General features: G+C 35.9%; 1 long non-coding RNA gene across 1 annotated transcript in view; it reads right to left on the bottom strand.

Moving 5' to 3' along the window:
• Positions 1-251: 251 nt before the first annotated feature.
• The window catches only part of LOC115290784, a 10,140-nt gene continuing 3,726 nt past the window's right edge, over positions 252-6,665 (bottom strand). The window contains exon 2 of the long non-coding RNA XR_003908193.1: positions 252-668. This is a non-coding gene — a long non-coding RNA (uncharacterized LOC115290784). The remainder of the gene's footprint in view (positions 669-6,665) is intronic.

Below are 6,665 nucleotides of genomic sequence, written 5' to 3'. Positions count from 1 at the left end.
GGAGACAGTCTGAAGCAGGCTCCAGGCTCTGAGCTGTCAGCACAGAGCCCAATATGGGACTCGAATCCACAATGAGATAATGACCTGAGCCAGAGTTAGATGCCCACTGGACTGAGTCAGCCACCCAGCCATCCCTGGAATGGGTATTTTAATACCAGATCTTTTTATATAAGACATTGTTCTTAGTCCCCCACCCCTTTTAAACAAGTACTTAAAACTTTTCAAATATACTTACAGAAAAGTGCACAAAATGGGAATATTTCATTTATTGAATACTTATAAATCAAACACTCTGGTAATTGCCACTCAGGTCAACTTCGCCTTTTCTTGCTCCTGTATACCTCAATAATGTAACATTTTAATCAGTAACAATAACTAATAATTATTTTAAAAAATCTTAACAGTCGTTAACCGTTTGCAGTGTTCCTGTACCAAGTATTTTATATGGATTATTTAGTCCTCACAATGATCCAGTGAAGTATATACTATTATTATCCACATTTACTGCTGAGGAAACTTGAGGCCTACGGTTCTTAAGTAACTAGGTCATTGGGGGTGGCAGGTCCTAGACTTCCAGTGAAGCAGTATGACACAAAAGCCGGAACTCTTGCACGCTGTACTGTCTCTCCACTGCATGGAGCCTCAGACCTGACTTGCAGGAAATGCCTCTGAAAGTTAATTAATGAGGAAAATATTTAAGAAATCTTGACGACATCATAGAAATTCCTGATTTGGTATTGTAAAACCTTGCAAATAAAAATTTTTGGTATCTTATTTATCATTTAATTTATTTGCCATTTCTTTTCACTCTTGCAAAGTTTCCTTATTAGTAAGGAACTAGTTAGTTGGTTTCACCAAAAAAATAACCCATGTCCTTGGACTTAACACTTAAACTTTATACTCAAGTATAAAGCTAAGTTCTAACACTAATACTAATAATAATATATAATAATACAAGGTCTAATAATAATACTAATATAATACTATATTATACTAGTAAAGTATATAGTATACTATATTATAATATAATAATATAAGTTCTGAAGCTAATACTAATAATATATATTTTGTCATCTGCAAATTGACTAGCATTACCAAACTCAGTTCTCTCTCTGGAGCCTCTGTTGGTATGTGGTACTACCTAATTGCTCAAGCTTAAAATCTTGAGACTCCTTTCTCTTCCCTTTTCTGTATTAGTCAGTTATCTGAAGAGCCCTTGTATCGTACCTTTGATACCAAGCTTACCACAGCCGCCCTAGCTTGGGCCGCCGTCACTCTCACCTGTGTATGATAGTGCACCTGCTTACCCTGTTGCCAGTATCTTCCCTTCCTATTGTATCCTGTGAGTTGGTCTTCCTGAAATCTTTTTCTGTTACTTTCTTGGTAAAATCATTTCCATTGCCTTCGGGATAAAATTAAAAGTCCTCAAGATGCCGCACATAGTTCCTTACATCTCCTTCGTGCCAGCTGCGATCACACAGCTGAGATGGTGTAGCAGCCAGTACGATTTCTTCTCCATGCCTTTGCACATCTTATTCTCTTCTATGCCTTCTTTTGCTGTTTAGTGGGGCTCACTCCGGCAAACTCTTTCTTCACTCAGACTCCTTTCTATATCTCTGGAACACCGAGATTGTAATTCTGTCACAGCATGTCATCCTACTTCAAAAAAACCCTTCAGAAGTTCTCCATAGGGCCTTTCCTGACTCACCAATAGCATGCTAAGTACTATCAGTCCCTAGAGTTTTTCTTCTCTCTAATGCTTTCTTAAGTGAATTTTCATTTACCTCTTTGGGTTAACTTGCTGTGGCTACAACAAATTCTCTGTATGTGGTCTCTGTAAGCCCACTGAAGGTGAAGACCTTGGGCTGTGAGTGGTCATTTAGTGGCCAGTATATAAAATTTAATAAATATTTTGAGAAGAGAGACTGGATAATATACTTGAAAACACTCTACATTTAGGAGTGAAAGGTACAATATTATTCTAAGGTGCCAACAATTCCTTTTGGTGTTGACACTGTGGCATTTGATACTGTTGCCCAGCCCTTTTTTGACAGTCTTTTCTGCTATAGTGCATTTCTGTAACATGAACTAATTCATACTTGAATGCTAAAGAGGAATGATGTTGGTTAATGCAGAATTCATGTTGGTTCATATTTGATTTCTGAGTTGATTTTTTACTAGCCCGTTAATTGTTTCACACTCCCTAGGAACAGCGATTGAACATAAACAGGTTAAGTACAGATACAGTTGAACACAGCAAGTCAGAGATTACACACACTGCCCCTTTGCCCGTATTCCTGCTCTAGGCTCCCTTTAACCCTATGTTCTGTCTTATAGGAGCTTATTGCACTAACCATCTTGATGTAGTTCTTTCTTTTTTCTTAATTTTGTAGAACATGAAGTTTTTCGGGAATCTATGTATCATATAGCAGATAGGTTATACTTCTTGAATTCACTAACAGGGCATACAACCTCTCCTTGTTCTTCTGCCTCAATGATTACTCCTTTTTGGTTGATTTTGCCAACTCTTCTTCTTACCTATTGACTGTAGGCACATCTTGGGGTTCTGTCTGTGACTCTCTTCTCTGTAGACTGCTTTTCTTCCCCACATCAAACAGCTCCCTTAGTTTTAACTATCACTTCAGTGTAGGGGACTTAAATCTCTTTTTAGCATTTGCTGGAAATTAATCACATGAGCGTCACATCAGGTTCTTAAGCTCAAAGTGTTTAAAGCTATGTTCTGCCTTTTTTTCTTTTTTCTGTTTATGGCATCATCACCCTCACTATGACCTGAACTTGAAACTTGAGAGGCTTCTTGGACTCCTTCCTCATCTTCCACATTCAGTCAGATGTCAGTCATGTAGCTCGAATCTCTGTGCTGTTTCTGGATTTTGGCCCTGCTTCTGTATTCACTGCTTCCAGTCTACTTTCAGCCTTAATACTTATCTGGCAATTTAAAAATTGCCCCCAAAGTGATGTTCTTTCTCCAGTTTATGAGTTCTTTCAGTGAATCTCATGCCTGATTATTTTTTCCAAGTTCAGCTTTCCTTCCTCTCTCCCTCCCTGCCCCTTTAAGCTCTAGCAACACTGAACGTCTTATATGCTTATACATAATCTGGAATCCCGCCCTCCCCTGCTTGCCAATGCTATTTCTATTCTCAGGGCTATCCTGCTGACTGGAATAGCCTTCCCTGCCTCCTGTTGCCTGGCTAATTCCTACCCCTCTTTAAGTGCTCAACTCTGGGTTTAGCTCTTATCAGAAAGCTTCTGAATCTCCCCTATCTTCCCAGGTTGAGTTAGGTACCATTCTTCCCTCCTGAATATATCTTTCTCATTGCAATTATGATTAATATATTTCAATTGTTTTATCTCTTCCTCCAACTAGATCATGAGCTTTCTGAGCACATAGACTGTATATCTCCTTTGCCTACATCTTAGTACAGTGGCTGGAACAAAGTAAGCACTAAACACATTTCTTGAATGAATATATCCACACGAGGTACCACGAGACAATAATTTTCTTACATTTTTGAACTGAAACTTTTAATCTTTCAGTGCCTTTTCCTCTTGCTTTCCAAATCAAGTTCAGACTTTTTATTATGATAGGTAAAGTGTTGGGAGATTAAGAGACATGCATAGTTAAATAATTTTTGAATTTTTCTTATTTTAATTACGGAAATGCTCTAATATTTAGGAAAGTAGAGAGAATCATATAATTAATCCCATGTGCACATTACTTAGATTTAATAAGTAACAGTTTGCTGTCTTTGTTTCATCTTCTTTCCCTCTATATGTGTAACAGACACCATGACATTTTACTTCTAACGGCTTAAGGCTACTTCTCTAAAAAATAATGTATTCTTACATAAATACCGTATCACCTCGACATAATGATTTCCTAATAACATCTAATCTAGTCCGCATTTTAAATTTCCCTAGTTGTCCCTGACCTTTTTTTTTTTTAATAATTTGGTCATTATAACCAGGGTTAAACAAGATCAGATTATATTTGGTTATGTTTCTTAAATCTCCTTCAATCTAGAATAGGCTTCTCCTACCATTTTTTTTATTATAGTAAACATACATAATATAAAATTTATTATTTTAACTATTTTAAGTGTATAGTTCTGTGACATTAAGTACATTCACATTGTTGTATAATAATTATCACTATCTCATATCCAGAACTTTCTCATCTCTCATAGCTGAAACTCTGTACCCATTAAATAATAACTCTGCATTCCCTCTTTCTCCAGCCTGTGGCAACCTTCCTTCTATTGTCTCTGTCTATGAATTTGACTAGTCTAGGAACCTTGTATAAGTAGAATCATATAATATTTGTCCTTTTGTGACTGGCTATTTCTCAGCATAATGTCTTTGAGGTTCATCTATGTTGTAGTATGTGTAATTTCATTTCTTTTTATGGATGGATAATATTTCATTGTATGCAGGTACCGTATTTTGTTCATTCATCCATTGATGAATGGTTGCTTCTACCTTCTGGCTGTTTTTATAAATGCTGTTAATTTGTTGAAGAAATCAGGTCAGTTTTATTGTATTAAGTTGAATCACGTGAAATTTTCAGTTTTGAGGTTCAGAGTATGAGCGAGGTATCAACAATTACATATGGTTCAGCATAATAAAATGTCCTAATTACTGGATTTGTCTGTTTCTTTGTGCTATTGCTTACCTTGTTTCTCGTACTTCTTACCACCCTCTGGATTTTCTGTAAACTGGAGGTTAGTTTTAGAAGCATGATTATCTTCAGTTTAAGCATTTTGATTAAAAAAATACTTCCATTGGTGATGCTGTGTACTTCAGAACATATCCCAATAGTGACACTAAGATTGATCAGAGTGTTCAGATGATAAAGAATAGATCAAGACAGTTCAAATAAAAACCAGTCTAATGGTATAGTGCCAAAGTCGCTGTATTTGGTGAAATGAAGTTTAGTTATTTGGGGGAAGTGTGATATAGATTGGGTAATGTTTGAAGTGAAAAAAAAATAACCTGACTTCGTAGTATCCAGCAAGAAGTTAGAAGATATATCTGGAAAAATCTAACTTCAAAGTCAGTGGCATTTTCTCTTTCCATGACTGACACTGTTTCTAACTTGACTTTGATTTCTTAGCATAAGGTTTGGCTATATTCTCATTTCCAAGTCTCTGTTCCTTTACTTTGAAGATAAAGCAATAGTAAAAATGTAAGGAGGATATAGCTAACCTTTGTGGCAGTTTTGCTCTTAAGAAAAATTCTGTCACAGCCTGGGATATCACCATTAAGAGTTAAATGTGGTAAAATAAATCATGACTATATTTACTTGGAATTAATCTTTCTAAATGGTTGAGTTTTCTGGACTTTATTTGTTTACATACCAAACTTCCTTTTATTTTGAAATGTCAGTGTCTCAGCGTGCCTGTCTGACTCAGCAGGTGGAGCACACAACTCTTAATCTTGGGGTTGTGAGTTCGAGTGCCTCTTTGGGCATGGAGCCCTTTTTAAAAAAATGTCAGTGTTTCTGAAAATGTCCTATACATTTCTCTGTCTTCTTAAATAGAACGTAATTTAGTTATTTTCTTGTTTCTTGAGAATCACCATTATGCATATAGATATCAGTTTTTGCTTTTATATAAGTAATGCCTTCAGGTTCTTAGATTTGTCAGAATTTTATCCTTAATTTTTGTGTTTTTGGAATTTTTACTCTCCATAGTTCTTTTGCCTGTCTCTTCCTCCCTTGTACAATTTGTCAGCTTTCTTTTTGATATTGTCAGCATGTTTACCTGTAGTAGCTCTACTCTTCTCTTTTCATTTAATGTTTCATATATCCTAGTGACTTGGATAATAGGTTTATTAATCACTTATTTAGCCTTTGCTATGGGCCAGTGAAGCACTGTTAATGCCAAAAATAGTAAATATAAATAACATTATCCTTGCTAGTTTAGGGGGAGAAATTGATACCTAAGCATACACAATGGACTCTTAAACAACAAGGGGGTTAGGGGTACCCACCCCTGTGTTTTTGAAAATCCGCATATAACTTTTGATTCCCCAAACATGTAACTACAGATAGTGTGCTGTTAACTGGAAGCCTGACGGATAACATGGTCAACTAACATGTATTTTGTATATGTATTATATACTGTGTTCTTACAATAAAGTAAGCTAGAGAAAAGAGAATGTTATTGATAAAATCATAGAAAATACATTTACAGTACTGTACTGTAAAAAAATTCGTATATAAGTAGACCTGCATGTTCAAACCCATGTTGTTCAGGGGTCATCTGTACTCAGTGTTGAACATAAATTCTATGAAACAGGTACATGTTTTACAAAGTACTATGAGAGCATGAAGAAAGGGAATGACTATACTTGGGAAAATGATGAAGTTACACAGATCATACTTGAGCTGGGGCTTGAAGAATGAATAATAGTTTGCCAAGACAAAAAGAAAAATAACATGAATAACAGTGACTGTGTCATAGAGTATTAAAGGTGTGGTATGTTCAAGCAGTAGTTGATGTGGTGACCTTACATACATTCCCTTCTTTTGGAAACCGCATTCTGATTTGACCTTTCTTTGGATGCCACTCTTCTGCCATTGTATATCTTTTGGTGAGATTTTTTTTTCAGAAGGTGGGAAAATGTACTTTTATTTCACTGTTGTT

This window comes from Suricata suricatta, chromosome 4, assembly GCF_006229205.1.
Source record: "Suricata suricatta isolate VVHF042 chromosome 4, meerkat_22Aug2017_6uvM2_HiC, whole genome shotgun sequence".
Classification (NCBI taxonomy): domain Eukaryota; kingdom Metazoa; phylum Chordata; class Mammalia; order Carnivora; family Herpestidae; genus Suricata; species Suricata suricatta.
The sequence above is the reverse complement of the archived record's forward strand: the minus strand, read 5'-3'. Positions and strand labels throughout refer to the sequence as shown.